Source organism: Vombatus ursinus, unplaced genomic scaffold (genome assembly GCF_900497805.2).
Source record: "Vombatus ursinus unplaced genomic scaffold, bare-nosed wombat genome assembly UNPS02014770.1, whole genome shotgun sequence".
Classification (NCBI taxonomy): Eukaryota; Metazoa; Chordata; class Mammalia; order Diprotodontia; family Vombatidae; genus Vombatus; species Vombatus ursinus.
Window position 1 is genome coordinate 26,006,193 of NW_020954548.1, and position 16,345 is coordinate 26,022,537.

General features: G+C 37.5%; 1 protein-coding gene across 2 annotated transcripts in view; it reads left to right on the top strand.

The window, feature by feature from the left end:
- Positions 1–2,166, top strand: part of SPATA6L (spermatogenesis associated 6 like) — a 92,172-nt gene extending 90,006 nt beyond the window's left edge. For both annotated transcript variants that reach the window (XM_027863166.1, XM_027863165.1), the window contains exon 13: positions 238–2,166. The gene's annotated coding sequence lies outside the window, so the exon portion shown is untranslated. The remainder of the gene's footprint in view (positions 1–237) is intronic.
- The last annotated feature ends 14,179 nt before the right edge of the window (positions 2,167–16,345 follow it).

Here is a 16,345-nt window from a genome sequence, read left to right on the forward strand (position 1 = left end):
ACTGTCTGTGCTAGTCAAGCAAGGACTAGCCTAGCTAAGTGAGAAGAAGATAATGGGGAAGGATTTTTTAAAGGAGGGGGGAACACAACTGTGTCTTAGGCATGGGCAGGGAGCATGTTTGACATCTGTAAAGGGAATGAATGCTCACACCAATGACCTCATGAATCCCTGAAGCTTTGAAATAAGGAAGTGAATATTCTGTACTCTTAGTGATTTTTATGTTTTTTCTCCTTCTAGGACTGTGGATTATGGTGTTCCTAACTGTACAGTGAAAAATGAATGAGAGCACTAGGGGGAGTTTGAAGAACTCATTTAAAATAACAGTACATGCACTCATGTTATCTCTAACAAATCATCTTGTTCTGTTTCCTTTGAATGCAATACTGTGCTGTGTATTTTTACCGGGTAAGAGTTATTGATTAAAATGATTGGAGTTTGGGGCTTACGTTTTTAGTGTCTATTCAGGTTTTTTTTTGATGAGGAGCAATGAAATAAGAACAAACAATGATACTGTGGTAGGACAGACATTGGCACTGGTAAAAAGCAGCTTTTCTGAGTAATGTGACAATGGTCAAGAAAACAGTACAGGCGTACCTCTCTTTAGGTAACAGATGTATATCTTTCAAATGTCAATCCAATTTTTATAAGTTGAATTATATTTTAAGCATAATAAGACTGCTTGTTCCTCCAGAGAAATCCTGTAGTGAATCCTATCTTTAATGCAGAGGCAGCGTGTGTGGTATAATGGAACTTAAAACTTTTATGACCTTTCCCTGACACCAACTCCCTGGGTGGCTTTGAGCAAGTCCCTTCATCTCCATCCCAGTTTACTTCTCTGTCAAATGTGGAGCTCAAACTACACGATTCCCAACTTCCCTTCTGTCTCGAAATCTAGACCTAGGTTCAGATCTCAGCTCCAGTACTTGCTAACTCCATGACCATGAGCTAGGTTCTTCATTTAAGCCTCAGTTTCTTTATCTGTAAAGTAAGCATAAGGCTATTGCCAAAGTCCCATGCATTTAGTACTTTTAGGTGAACCAAAAGCCTTCTCTTCAGTAATCCTATGACATAGGTAGTGCAGATATTTTTATTCCCATTGTACAGAGGGGGAAGCTAAGGCTCAGAATGGTGAAGTCACTTATCCATAGTTATACAGCCAGTGTCAGAGTGAGAGGGAACCTGTATCTCCTAATTCCAAGTCTCAGGCTCTTTCTGCTATGCTGCACCGGCTCTGTGCCACCTACTTCAAGGGGATGTTGTGGATAATGCACTTTGTGAACTTTAAAACACTATGTAAATATGAATGGAGAATGGTAGTAGTGATTTGGATTTTCATGTGTCTGATATGCTTGAAGTGAGGTACGCCTGTATTAAAAGTGTACAATTATAGGAATCACAAGAGTTCATGCCATCTATAAAGTCCGGTTCTTCCTTTGAAGTCAGAATTCCCTCCTGACATATTTGGAAAATGAGGAAAAACAATCCCCTTCCCTATACCATAGTCTAAGCTGAGATGGATGGTTGAACCACCCTTACATTGCTCAGAAGCTCAAACATTTCTCTACATGAGCAGTTGCAGATCAGTGGGACTCTTCAGACATGTCCCTCAGAGCAGGGTTTTCAGGGAGTGGATGGGGCATCCTTTCTGGAATGCTATTCAGGAGGTGATGCATAGATATATGTCTGCATGGCATTACCACTTGGAAAGAGAAACCATGTTCTTCACCTCCCTTTATGATACACAGAACTTCCTCCTAGCATTTTAATTGACTGAGCAACAAATCCCTTTCTCCCCTTAATGGATCTATTCCTTCTGAGGTAAATTAGAAAAATGCTCCCCTTGCAATCTCTGTCCCCAGACCCATTCATCTTCTTCCTGGAATTTAGCATCGTAATTAGCTTACATTTATTTAGGTAGCTAGGGCTTTAAGATTTGCAAAGTATTTTACCTCCATTATCCCATTGTATCCTCATAGCCACCCTATGAGTTATGGGGTAGTGGGGAACAGTTGGTTTTATAACACCTCATTTTACAGATGAGAAAACTGAACCTCAGAGAAGTTAGACTCATTCATAGACTCAGTCACAAGATTATAGATCCCAAGCTGAAAAGGACTTCAGAGACCAGCTAGTTCAGCTCCTTATTTTACAAATGAGGAAACTGAGTCCCAGTGAAGTTAAGTAATTTGCCCAAGGTCATCCCACCAGTGAGTGATAGATTCAGAATTCAAACTCACATGTTCCCTGAATGCAAGAATACGTATTTCCAACCACACTATGTTCTTTACCAGCCCTAGATTAAATTACTGGGATGAAGTTGATTTCTGGATTCTTTTAAAATCCTCTATTTCTTTTGAGTTTCAATTTATTATTTTGCAATCATCATCTAAATATGCTTCAAAATGGAACATAATGTATAAACCAGTTAAGAGCTCCAGAAAAATCCTGGCAAGGGCATGAATTGCTTAGAAATGGGACTTTTACTAACTGTAGAGAACCAGGTGAGAGTAATGGACATCTCATCTCACCTATAACCATATTTACATCATGTAATTATAACATTTAGTTCTCTTCATTGTTTATGCATAATGCCTAAGTTCCATGTAGGGACAACATTTATTGTCCATGTTGTTAAAAATTGCCATTATTTTTAAAAACACTAAATCAGCTGAAAATTTAAGATTTTGTAACTTTCCCATTTAACTAATTCTCTCTTTTAAATGTCTTCTTAAAAGAATTCACATCAAGGTTTTTGGTCATGTTTTCTTTTTGGGGAGCAATATTTGTTTCAGTTGCTTCTTTTTGTGTATGTAATAACTGGATGATTTTATGAAGTGATGGGATTTGGACTGTTTTGTGAGAATTGATGATTAATAAATGGAAAGGAAAAAAACCCTCATCTTCTTGCTTCATTCATTGATTCTTTCCTTAATTTTTATCACTGTCACTTACTTAGCACAGTGCCCATTAGCACTTAGCAATGTGCCTTAGCACTTTGTAAATGTTTAATAATAGCTTATTGCTTGCCTGTCTGTCAGGTGGTTATATTTCTAAGTAAATATATACATGAGCATATACGTGCTTAATGGCCAGCCTTTCTTTAGAAGTACAAATCTTTTGGGGTCATAGTAAAGACAGAAGGTTTTCATTGGTGTAACTGGATCTTTTTTTTTCTCTGAAGTTTCATTTCTTCTCAGCAGAATAAGGAGCCACCAATCTAATCTCAGATAGGATGAATTCTGCCTGTGCTAGATAGTGAGCTAGATTGTGGGCGGGTACCGTGACTAAATTATTTTTTATTTGTTGGTTTCTCCCTTGGCTTCTGACATAGTGCTTTGAAATAGGACTTAACAAATAGTTGATGAGTAAATAAATAAGCGAATTATGTACTCAAAATGATACTTCTTAGTGCTACTAATAGCTGTCATTTACATATTGCTGTGAAGTCTATATAAATATCAGGTTCTATTTTTAAGAGGCATCATCATATAACTTTTAAAGTGGAGATGAGACTGGTTCAGTCTTCACAAATTCACAAAGGTGAGACATGAAATGGTAAGTATGGGACAGCTAGGTGGCAGTGAATGGTTAGTACGATGGACTTGGAGTCAGGCAACACTTAAATTCAGCTGAAGAAACTTACTTTAGTGACTTTAGGTGAGTCACTTAACCACCTTCAGCCTCAGTTTCTTCATCTGTAAAATGGAGATAATAATAGTACAAGTTCCCAGGATTGTGGAATAGATCAAATAAGATATGTATGTAAAGAGTTTTAGAAAGCTTTCTTTGTTGTTGTTCAGTTGTTTCAGCTGTGACCCCATTTGGGGTTTTCTCAGCAAAGATACTGAAGTGGTTTGCCATTTTTCTCTCCAGATCATTTTATAGATGAAGAAACTGAGGCAAACAGGGGTCACACAGCTAGTAAGTATCTGAGGATTTGAACTTAGGTCTTCTTGACTACAGGCATAGCACTCTATTTGCTACACTACCTCTCTGCTCTAGATAAGAATTATTTCATCCTTGTTCCCACAAGTCCCATTCTTAGAACCAATTAAATGTATCTCCTACATGAATGCCACCCTGCTAAAACAGGTGTGGCATTTATCTAGGCCTAAGGTATCAAATAAGTTACTATGGGTTTCTTGTTCATTTTAGATTCCTTGTTATATAATTATATTCATATCTATATGTCTATTAAACTATCTATTAAAGGGATTCCCCCCCCCCGATATATTATTTCATATAACAAATTGCATCTTGCAAGTAGGTGGTATAATGGAGAGACCAATGGACTTAAAGTCAGGAAAACTTGAGTTCAAATCTGGCCTCACGCTCTTATTAGTTGTATGACCCAGAACAAGTCAATTCACCTCTGTTTGCCTCAATTTCTTCAACTGTAAAACAGGCATAACATTAGCATGTACATTACAAGGCTGTTGTGAGGATCAAATGAGATAATATTTTTAAAGCCTTTAGCACCAAACCTAGTATATTATAAATACTCATTTCCTTCCTAATTCTTAAGCCATTTAATAAAATCACTGGATAAACTTTCTAGCACAGTAAATTTCTAGAGGCAACACTAATAGTAATAATAGTCATGGTATTTTTAGTTTTAGGCCAGGGTTTAAAATTTTTTTATTGATATATTTTTCTGCCATCTTCATGACCGAATATATCATACCCCCTACCCCTGCCCAGGGAGCCATCCCTTGTAATAATAAAAAGAGAAAGAGGGAGAAAAATCAGTTCAGCAAAACAATTCATAGATTGAAAGTCTATGGATTATTTCACACCCATAGTCCCTTAGCACCTTTGCAAAGGAGGGAAGATGGGAGTAATTTCCCCCCCTTTCCTGGGAGCCACCTTTGATCATTATAATTGTATAGAATTCAGGATGTTGGTGCTGTTTTTTCCATTTACCTTGTTGCAGTCATTCTTCATATTGTTTTCCTGGTTACATTTATTTCACTTGTCCTTAGTCCGTGTCTTCTCATGTTTCCTGAATACTTCATAGTTAACTGTTTCTTACAGCACGGTAAACATACATTCATGTTGCACAGTTTGTCGGAGCCATTGTCTAATCAACGGGCACTTTGCTTTAGAATTTGAGAGCCATTTTTTACAAGTATTTGGAGGGGTTTGGGAGAGAGCTCAAGCAAGTCACTGCTTTTACTCCTCCATCTTCCCTCCCAGCCTTCTTGTCAGCTTCTTCTTTACTCTTACAAAAATGCTGCTATGACTAATTTGGTGTTTATGAGGACTTTCTAATTTTGATCTGTTTGGGATATATGCCCAACAGTGGATCTCTAGATCAAAGGATATGGACACATTAGTCACTTTTTAAAAGGAAAAATAGATTTTCATTGATCTTTTGGTTTTATATTATCCAGATTTCCCCCCATATTCCTTCCTTTCCCCTCTCACAGAGAGCCATCCCTTATAACAAAAATTAATAAAAACAAGAGAAAAAAATCAGCCAAACTGATCAACACATAAAAAAAAAACTTATATGCAATGCTCCACATCCACAGACTCCCACCTCTGAAAATGAGAAGTTCGAGAGGGAAGTTTCTTCTGTTACTATCTCTGTTCTTCATAGTTTCAGAATAGAAAGTTCTGATTCTTTTGTGGTAATTATACTTTCTATTTCCATTGTTGTATTCACTGTGCACATTATTTCCTTAGCTCTAGCTTACTTTACTTTATATCAGTTCACATTAGTCTTTCCTGCTTCTCCATATTCGTCATGTACCCCATTTTTTTTTGGTGAGGCAATTGGGGTTAAGTGACTTGCCCAGGGTCACACAGCTAGGACGTGGCAAGTGTCTGGTCTGAGACCAGATTTGAACTCAGGTCCTCTTGACTCCAGGGCCAGTGCTCTATCCACTGCGCCACCTAGCTGCCTCAATGTTCCCCATTTCTTATAGCACAGTAAAATTCCATTACATTCTGGTACCACAACTTGTTTATCCATTCCCTAAAGGATGGACATCTATTTTGTTTCTAGTATTTTGCTACCATAAAAGTTCTGCTATAAATATTCTGGTCTTTATGGAGACCTTCTTCTTAACAATGACCTGCTTAGGGCTCTATGCCTACTGGTGGAATCTCTGGGTAAAAGGTAGGACATTTTAGCCACTTCAGTTGTTTCCCAGTTGGACCATTTCACAATTCCACCAACAGTATAATTGAGTGTTTATCTTTTCTCTACCTCGCAATACTATTTCCATCTTTTTTTCCCTTTTTTTCCGGAGAGGCCAATTTGCTGGGGATGAGATGAAATCTTAGAGTTCTTTTGATTTGCATTTCCAAGCTTTCCTCCCTAAAAAAACCAAACAAAATAAAAACCACTTTTAACATCAGTGTTTTTTTGATACTTTATGAGAAAAGTAGCCATGTATAGTGGCTAGGCCTTTTATACTGGTTCTAGTAAATGAAATGTGCAGAATTGGCTCTAATTCATTTTAGCCCTCTTGGCCAGTTGTAGAGCCAGGAGACCTACATTCAAGCCCTTTCACAGGATGAGAAGATGTAATTAGGTTGGAATGTATAGCCTGGAGGGAGTTCCTACATTTGTGGTTTCTTAGAACCATTGAAGTATTAAAACATATACGTTACACGTTAGAGCTAGAAGAGAATTCAGAGAACATCCGGTCCATTCAGCTCTTTTTATAGATGAGGAAACTGAGGTCCAGAGAGGTCACAGTAAATGACTTGCCTGAGGTCACTGAAGTCACAGTAAGTCATAGAACCAGGACTTGAACCTATGTCCTAGGGCTCTGGATCTATCTCTCTTTCTACTCAGTAGATGAAGTGCCTGGCCTTAAGTGAGGAAGAGCTCGGTTCAAATCTGGCCTCAGACACTTAGTAGTTATGTGACTCTAGGCAAGTCACTTAATGTTATTTGCCTCAGTTTCCTAATTGGTAAAATGAGCTGGAGAAGGAAATGGCAAACCAGTATGTTTACCAAGAAAATCCCAAATGGGGTCACAAAGAGTTGGAGACAATTGAACAACACAACAGAGATGTCCTAGACATCATTAAGTTTGCTTCAATCTATGATACTTACTGTGTATATGAAGGAAAGGGGAGGGGTGCCAAGTCCATAGACTGTGTCTCAGCTTCAAGTTAATTTCTTAATGAAATTTGTGCCTGATGCTAAATGGTGACATCAAAGATTTCTAGCAGTGTATTTAGTTGTTTTTCAGGAATAACCAACTCCCTGGAACCCCATTTGGGGTTTTCTTGGCAAAGAAACTGGAGTGGTTTGCCATTTCCTTCTCCAGCTCATTTTATAGATGAGGAAACTGAGGCAAACAGGGTTACGTGACTTGCTCAGGGTCACACAGATAGTAAGTGTCCGAGGCCAGATTTGAATTCATGAAAATGATGAGTCTTCCTGATTCCAAGCCTGGTGCTCCATCCACTGTGCCACTCTCCCTAGCAGTTGCCTATCTAAAAAGTCTCAATTTGAGAGGCTACTACTCTTTGACATTTATTTAGTGTCAACCAGGGGCAAGGTGCTAAATAAAATATAGAGTTAGACACAATCCTGCACACATCATTTAACAGAGCCGGTGTAAAAGGAAAAGGAAGGACAAAGGACAGCAAGGTCAGTAAGAGTTTAATTTCAAAAGAATTGTAGCAGAATGGTTGTGGGAACATTTGAAGAAATCATGACATGTGGAAGTTGGAAGGCCTGTTAGAGATTATTTAGTGCTACCCACTCATTTTACAGATGAGACTATTGGGGCACAGTGGATGAATCCAGTATAGAGAACGTGAAGTGTAATAGGGTGCAAAAAAGGTAGAATGGTATGGTAGAAGGCAAACTAGAAGATTCTGGAATTCAGGCTTCTCCTACAGACAGTAAGGAGTCCCTGAGGATTTTAAAACACAGATGTCAGATGATTAGAGCAGTACCTTAGGAATATAACCTTAGGGGTCCCTGTCACTTGGGTAGGGTTGTTCCTGCCTGCCAGAAGTGTTGATTGGGTGGGGGGGGTGTTGCACTGCTTGAGCCCTGAGGAAGGGGACAGCTGAATGATGCATGCAACCAAGGCACCTTAACTTGAATAGTAATAGAGGTGGAGGGAGGCATGTTGAGAAGACTTTATGGTCATCCGATAAGACCCCTTTTTCAATGGATGTCAGGGCTAGGGCACCTGAGTGAAAATAGCAGAAACATTTCAGGTAGTCCAGAGGGATGTGGGCCCTATCTCAGAAGAGGTCATGGCACTTTCTTGTGGAAGACAGCAAACAGAGGGAGCAACAATAATGGTGAGGCAAGACCAGTACTACAGGGAGAGAAGTGGATGGCATTGACAGACAATGGGAATGGCTGCCATGGTGGCAGAAGAAGTTAGAGCACTCTCTCCAGTGAGTCAGCAAAATTCAGTGATGCCTGGCAAGAACAGATAACAACAGCAGTTCAGCATTGAACTCTGGCTCACTGAAAGCAAAGAGAGACCAATGCCTAGGAAAAGTCATGGAGGGGGAGAAGGGATCTACCAAAAAGGAGAGAGACATAGAGCCCCAACAAGCAAAAATAAGCCTGGACGTTGTCCTTCATCTGGGCCGTTAGTGATTTGTACTGTGTCAGTCCAGGAGGTTGGAGTTCATTGATACTGTAATGTAGCATTCTCCAAAGTGGGCTGTGTTTACCCTAGGGGCAGAACAAGGAAAATATTAAAATTTCCATTCAAATTAATTTTTTTCTAAAACAATAAGAAATGAAGAGGCTTTAAGAGTCACTATATGGATCGACACTGGCAATCTCCCTTGGTTTTTATATCATGCATATGTGGTATATAGGGTGTCTTGAGAGAAGAGTGGGCTTTCCACTGTACAGAGGTATTCACAGGGACATCTTCATTTGTTCCTTGAATTTTGGCATATTATAATACATTGTGATTATAGATGCCAGGTTAATTGGATTTACAGATTATGTTATGTAGTTTTAACTACACCAACCCTCATAAAATGGACCTGTAGCTTAAAAAGATTCCTTCAGAGAAACTGTGGATTGAGTATAGTATTAATAATGCAACAAGAAAACAGCAGAGCTGACCATTCCACTACTCTTAGTACAATTTTTTTTCAACCTCATTGAGTTGGAAAAATGATGATCTAATCAGATCTGACAAGCAGTCAGGCAAAATGATTTGAAATGATTAAGATTATCTGACATGGATTCCACCATTGTTGATGATGAACCTTGCCCTAAGTGTATATTGTGCCCTTAGATGTAGGTGGTAGGAAGCCATTCTTATTAGCAAGACATTTAAAACTTAAGTTTTTTGTTGCCAAAAATGATATGTATGCCAACCTACACAAATTCTCATATCTTCACACCTTACAAACTTGGTAATAGATTTTCTAACCTACTTAAAAGTATTTTGAAAAAAAAAAGAAAAAAAGAAAAAAAAGAAAAAAGTACTTTGAGTGAAGTTTCACTATGTTTTGAACCCACTTGTAAAAAATATCAAAATACAGTGCCTTTAAATTAGTTTGTAAGGATAATTGATTGACATCAGGGAAGATGTAAATTTGCCAGCAAAATTTCAACAAAAACTTTTGTATAATTTGTATATGGGATTTTAAAAAATGAACATTATAACTTAATAACACACATCCAGGGATGCATTTCTTCCATTGGTATCTTTGTTATTTTTGTGAGGGCATGTTTTTAGCTATGACAGACATTTAAACCCACTATTGAAATAAAATGAACTTGGACCAGTCTTTTGAATTGAATCTCAAAGTGTTAGACCAAGATTTTAAAACATAATGGGGTGTATTTAATAACATTGTTCTCGCTAAAATATTATTGCTCATAATAGAGTAAAGCAGATTTTATATCATCAATAAATAAAATAAGAATATTTAAAAATACTTAATCTTTATCACATCCTTTAAAATGTCTGTTTTGTGACTTTTACAATGGACATAATATGTTAGTGTCATAGTACATGTGATTCATTTGTAAATAAATGAATATACAGTTACCCATTTCTAATTCTGTGGTAGTTCTTTTTTCTATGATATTTAATATGATTATTCTGCATCTCAACCCCATCCCAAATTGGTCATTTTTATTCTGTCCTTTCTAGTTCAAAGATGATTCTCCTGGCAGAGAACACAGAAGGAAAACATGAGTTGGTTAGTTCTGCTTTCCCTCTATTGTCTTTTGTGATTGCAACCATCAACTGCTAACCCTGTGGTATTACCCCTTTCTCCAATACAACTAATGCTCATTGTTTGCTGGTTTTTGTTGTTTGCTTGTTTGTTTTTCCTTAGGACCCTTCTCCAGACAGCTCATTCTGAGGCTAAATACTCCTGACATTATTCCTTTTTTAATTAATTTATTTTGATTTATCAACAATCATTTCCATAAGCTTTTGAGTTTAAAATTTTTCTTCCCCTTCCTCCCCACCACCCTCCCCAAGACGGCGCACAATAGGCTATATATCACTTTCCTATTAAACATATTTTCACATTAGTGATGTTGTAAGTAAGAATTAGAACCAATAGGAGGAACCACCAGAAAGAGGAAACAAAACTCAACGGAAGAGAAAAAAAATAGCAAATAGTGTGCTTCAAATTCCATAGTTCTTTCTTTGGATGTGGATAGTATTTTCCATCATGAGACCTTTGGAGATGTCTTAGATCCTTGTATTGCTGGGAAGGGTCAAGTTTATCAATATTAGTCATCTCACAACGTGGCTGTTGTTGTGTACAACATTCTCTTGGTTCTGCTCACTTCACTCAGCATCAGACTGTACAAATCTGACATTATTCCTAATGGGACCATGACACACCTAGATTTTAATCTCTTATTACTTAGTCTTGCTTCTATCTTCTAGATTTTCATTTAAAAAGATAATTTGGCAGATAATTTCTCCTTGACTTTAGACAACTCCTCTCTTCTTTCTTCATCATAATAATTTCTTTGTCGCTGTTAAGAACTTCCTATGTGTCACACAATTTGGGGTCCAATTCAGGTAAATGGCATCCAGCAACACTAGGATGGGTCAAAATGGTTTATTGATACAGACAAATACAGAATGGGGGGCATGGATAGATGGACAACAGCTCATTCAAGGATTGAGTTACACGTGGCTTTGTGTATTCCTTGGGGCAGCGTGTAGGGCAGTAGTGGGCTGACCTGCAGGAAGGTGTGCGCTCTATATGGAGGCCCAGAACGGCTGGGGGCTCACATTTATGTAGGGTTTTCAGACGAAGGTCATGCTGTGCCAGCTGCCAAGATGATAGTGGTAGGATGGGGTCAAGGAACATAGAGCAGGAGCAAAGGGAGTTCACTAAAGAGGAGAAAGTTATCCTAATCATGCCTCAGCACATGAAATATGAAAACTTTTAGGAAGAGAAAGGTGGAATTATACCTAATGCCACATCAGCAAGATTTTTTTTTTTTTTTGCTTAGGCAATTGAGTTAAGGGACTTGCCCAGGGTAAGACACCTAGTAAGTGTCAAGAGTCTGAAGCCCGATTTGAACTCAGGTCCTCCTGATTCCAAGGTTGGAGATCTATCCACTGTGCCACCTAACTGCCTCTCACATCAGCAAGTTTGTGAGAGAGTTTCAACAGTCAATTCTAACTATAACTGCGTGCAGTTAAGCCTTAATACGAACAGCATATGACAGGAGCCAGGCCTAGGAGTGTGGGGCCATAGACTTCTCTGATGATTCCTTACAGCTTTTGTACTGACTTCTTCTGTTGACTTTTAGGCCATGAGATAATAAAAATTCTCATTTATATAACACTTCAAAGATGGCAAAGAATTTTATAAACATTTAAGTCCCATAACAATCTAGTGAAACAGGTACTATAGATGTTATTATCCCCATTTTGCAGATGAGAAAAATGAGGCTCACCACATGTACAAAAATATTTACAGCAGCTTTTTGTGGTGGCAAAGAATTGGAAATTGAGGGGATGCCCATCAATTGGGGAATGGCTGAACAAGTTGTGGCATATGAATGTAATGGAATACTATTGTGCTCTAAGTAATGATGAACAGGCTGACTTCAGAAAAACCTGGAAAGACTTGTATGGTCTGATGCTGAGTGAAGTCAGCAGAATCAAGAGAAGGTTATACACAATAACAGCCATATTGCATGATGACTAATATTGATAAACTTAACCCTTCCCAGCAATACAAGAATCTAAGACATCTCCAAAGGCCTCGTGATAGAAAATGCTATCCACATCCAAAGAAAGAACTATGGAATTTGAATGCAGATTGAAGCATACTATTTGCTATTTTTTTTCTCTTCTGTTGAGTTTTGTTTCCTCTTTCTGGTGGTTCCTCCTATTTGTTCTAATTCTTACTTACAACATCACTAATGTGAAAATATATTTAATAGGAATGTATATGTATAGCCTATATCAGACTGTGCACCGTCTTGGAGAAGGCGGTGGGGAGGAAGGGGGAGAAAAATGTTAAACTCAAAAGCATATGGAAGTGATTGTTGATAAATCAAAATAAATAACCCCCCCCCCAAAAAAGAAAAATGAGGCTCAAAGAGTTTAAATGACTTGTCTAAGGTCACACAGCTAGTGGGGCTCATAGGCAGGGTCCACATTCAGGTCTTAGAGATTTATTACCCTATAATGCCTCTCTACCTATCCTCTCTTTGAATCTTTTCAAAAGTGCTCTGGGAAGGGGCAGCTAGGCGGCACAGTGGATAAAGCACCAGCCCTGGAGTCAGGAGGACCTGAGTTCAAATCTGGCCTCAGACACTTGACACTTACTAGCTGTGTGACCTTGGGCAAGTCACTTAACCCCATTGCCTACAAGAAAAAAAAGTGCTCTGGGATACAGCTTCCTTCTTTTCTGGCATGAATTCCTGGATGTTATGGTCATTTTCTGCCAAGATTTGTGGGCAGTGTTGTTGAAGGGATTGTTCTTCAAATGTTGGTTGTATTGGATAGCTTACAAAGTCCATTCCAACCCTGAGATTCTATGATTCTTTTTGTATTTAAAAACAATTTTTTAACCTTTTATGTTTGTTAATACAATTTAATGAAGATTCAACACAATTAAAATGGAAATCTCTAGTCTTAATTGTGATCACATTTTGATGTAACAAAGAGGAAAAGGGGGTGCCCCTAAAGCATTGCCTTTGTTCCCTCTCTTTTTATCTGTCTTTTTATGTTTCTAGTTGCTTTTTTATTTTTAATTTGTGGAATAAAACAAGCATTTCCATAACATAGTATAATAAAAAAAGATGATTGCACATGAAACTGTGAATCAATTGTGTACAACTTGCTATTCCTTTTAAATATATAGTAAAGTTATCATGTAACTTTCTTTTTTTACCTTTCCTCACCCTAGAGATGGCTACCATTGAACACACAGATACAGAGACACACAGACACACACACACACACACACACAAGTAAAATCATTCTATACATAGTTTTGTTTGTCAGTTCTCTCTCTGGATGCAGACAGCATCTTCCATCATTGCTCAAAGTTGTCCTTAAAACAATGTTGCTATTACTATATACAATGTTCTTTTAGTTCTGCTCATTTTACTCTTCATTATTTTATGCAACTCTATTCATGTTTTTCTAAAATCAATGAACTCATCATTTCTTATAGCACAATAGCATTCCATCACAATCATATAACACAACTTGTTCAGTCATTTCTTAATTGATGGGTATCCCCCAAATTTCCAGTTTTTGCCACCACAAAGAGAGCTGCTATAAATATTTTAGAACATACCAATTCTTTTTCTTTTTCTGTAATCATCTCTGGAAAGAGATCTAGTAGTGATATTGCTGATATTATTAATATTATGATTCTTCTTCGTCATAATCAGGTCCAGAAGAGAATGAAGTTACCCTTGTTTCTTTCATTTTTTGGAAGGTAAAATTGTTAAGACAAGTCAAGATTTTATCCTCTATACTGATATTAGCAAAAAAAAAAAAGCTCCAGAAATGTGGCCTAGTGAAAAGGGTACTGAGTTTGGACCTGAATTTAAATCCTGACTCTGCCACTTACTATGTGGCCTTAAACAATCATTTAACCTTCCTGAGACCTCAGTTTTTCATCTATAATAAAATGAGGGGATTGTGCTAATGCAACTCTAAGATTCTTTGCAACTCTAAATCTATAATCTGTGTCAGGTAGCTAACATCACCCACTGCCAACATCATTAGACTTTGCCTCCGTTCTATGTTTATGATGTTTTCTTGGGCAAGAACTATCTAAGTAATCTTTCAAGGTGTCCTGTCAATGGGCAAATCAATTCTGTTTCTCCCACCATTGATCCTTACTCAAATCCTCTCTTCCATGCTTCCCCATTCCAATTCTGTAATTTTCTCACATTATCCACTGTCTGTTTCTTTTAAATAAAGTGCAATCTTAGAGAGATATTCTAATGAGTCCCCTATCTCACCAAAGCTAAGAGTTTGAATTACTTACTTGAATTCTTAGGGAATCTAGTTCCCTTTGTTCATTACCCATAATCTGTGTATTTATGGATAGACATCTGAAGCTCTGGGTTTTATTGCTGACTCTCTTCTTAGATATTGTCTCTTGTGAGCTACTCATCCTTTCTATTGATATTTTTCTTTCTATGCTGTACCTGTTACTTTCTGGTATATTGCTTGTCCATCAAGTATAGTTTTCTTCTTTCTCCTTGTCTTTTCAATTTGAAGCCCTCTTACATCAGATTAGAATAACAAATATATGTACATATTTCAAGTTTGTTTCTGTTTTAAAATACAAGTTTTTTTTCTTCCCATTCTTCCCCCTTAATTTAAAAATAAAAAAGAAAAGAAAACCCTAGGAACAAATATGCATAGTCAAGCAAAGCAAATTCCCACGTTGGCCTTGTCCAAAAAAATGTGTGGCTTATTCAGCATTTTGAGTCTACCACCTTTTTGCAAGGTGGTAGATAGAATGCTTCATTTTTGGTCCTTTTGCAATTGTGGTTAAAGAGAAATATATTTTAACCAGTCCTCCTAAGAAGTACTCTAACCCTGGCCAAGGGCTCATCATTACAGTATTTGAGGTTATGGTACAGAAATCCAAGTCCCATCCTTAGGTACCATCTTCCTAACTAGCTGTTTTTCCACTTAATAATTTTCTAGGAATGTTATACTGGAAGCATGCTTTCAGTAGAAATTGGACTAGATAACTTTTGAGGTCTCCTCCAACTCTGTGATTCAAAGGGGAGTTCTAAGAGAAAGATGAGAGGGAGAATTTATTTTTCTAGGAAGGAGGTACAGGGAAAAGTAAAAGGAGAGATTTAAATAGAAAAAAAGAATATGAAGTGGGGTACATGTTAGTAACAAAAGGAAAGCAACAAGATATGAGAAAGTCGAACTAATTTTAAATTTTGAATTCAATGTTTTGCTGTGGGAAAGATTGTGCCCTGGATCCAGAATCAGAGGATGAGGCTTTGAATCTTGACTTTGTCACTTAATACCTGTATGACCTTAGGCAAATTACTTTACCTTTTCTGGGTCTCAGTTTCCCCAAGTGGACTAGATGATCTCTGAGACTCCTTTTCACGCTAAATCCATGATCCTATGTTTTGGAATTAATATTTGTTGCTCGTTTTACTATTTTGAAATTCAAGATACCAAAGGCTTGGGTTTTTTAAATCCTGGCCCTATCTTGCAAGATGTATCCATTTAACTCCTTTTTCTCTCTCTTCATTCCTTTTCTTTGGAATTTAATTGATTTTTTCTGAAATGCCATTATCCTTTGTCCAAAATCCACTTGCCTGATTCTCTTGATAAGAAGTTTTTGGTAAGAAAAAAAAGTTCCACCATTTATTCATGATGCTGTTCTAAGCAATCAGAGTATTTTAGGGAAAGAGAAATATGTAAATTCTCCATTGAAATTTAATCATATCTAAGATGGGGGAGACAATCAATCCATCAATAAACATTTATTAACCATCTACTATGTACCAAGCACTATGTTAAGCACTGGGAACACACAAAGAGGCAAAAGACAGTCCTAGCCCTCAGGGAGCTTACAATCTGATCATAATAGAGAGTAATAATAGAGACAAACATCTTACCTGGAGCCATTGAGCAGTAATTTTGGAGGGAAAACAAATAAGGGAGAAGGAAAGACTCAATGATTTTTCAAAGGTATATTCTGCTTCTGATCGATTGTATTGCTACTGTGTCAGATTTTCCTGGGATCTATAGGGTGGCATGCTTCTCTAATAGAAATAGCTTTATCTTTCTTTGGTACCTTTGATTTTTGGATGACTAATCTGGTAGTGAGGATCTTTGTCCTTTCTCACCCTCCTGAGTAATCTAGGGAGTGTTTGGCTAGCCCAGGCAGGCCT